The sequence below is a fragment of the Myodes glareolus genome, chromosome 23 (assembly GCF_982192425.1).
Source record: "Myodes glareolus chromosome 23, mMyoGla1.1, whole genome shotgun sequence".
Lineage (NCBI taxonomy): Eukaryota > Metazoa > Chordata > Mammalia > Rodentia > Cricetidae > Myodes > Myodes glareolus.
Window position 1 is genome coordinate 62,506,286 of NC_142048.1, and position 793 is coordinate 62,507,078.

Sequence of the window (793 nt, forward strand, 5' to 3'; positions counted from 1 at the left end):
GAAGTGACTCCCAACCATAAACTATTTACATTGCTACTTAATAACTGCAATTTTGCTATTTTAATGAATCATAATATAAATATTAGATATGTAGAATATCTAACATCAGACTCAGATGAATGGCTCATTTCATAATCCCCATGGATGTTCATAACCTTTGGTATATACATATAAAAGGAACTTAAATTCAATCATAGTATAATGAAGGAGAAATGTCCCAAATAGATTTTTTTCTTTTCTCATAGTGTGAAACACTTCATGAATTTGTGTATCATCTTTGTACAGAGGTCATGCTGATCTTCTCTGTATTGTTCCAAATTTAGTATATGTCCTGCCAAAAGAAACACATCAAATAGGTACCTTATGCCAAAATTAAAACTTCCAGTGCCCAAAATGTTTTATTGTAACCAGTCCCTCAACCATTCAGTCCCAAAAAAACACACAGAGGCTCATATTAATTATAAATGATTTAGCCTATTAGCACAGGCTTGCTATTAACTAGCTCTTACAAAAACAAACAAATAAATAAATATGTCATAAAAAGAAAATTAAAGACTTGCTAGAAATTAGTCAAAATGAATGTACAACGTATTCAAGCTTATGGGACAAGATGAAAGCTGTGCTAAGATGAAAGCTCATAGGACAATGTGCCTTCATAAAGAATTAGGAGAGATCTCTTACTAGCAATCTTACTAGAGATCTCTTAACAGCATACTCAGAAGCTCTAGAACAAAAAAAAAGCGATGTAGAAGGCAGGAAATAATCAAACTCAGGGGTGAAATCAATAAAATAG

At 31.9% G+C, this 793-nt stretch overlaps 1 non-coding gene across 1 annotated transcript; it reads right to left on the minus strand.

The window, feature by feature from the left end:
* Nucleotides 1-240: 240 nt before the first annotated feature.
* LOC125414566 (U6 spliceosomal RNA) lies at nt 241-345 on the minus strand. The gene has a single exon (XR_007236308.2). It is a non-coding gene; the product is annotated as a U6 spliceosomal RNA (small nuclear RNA).
* Nucleotides 346-793: the final 448 nt, after the last annotated feature.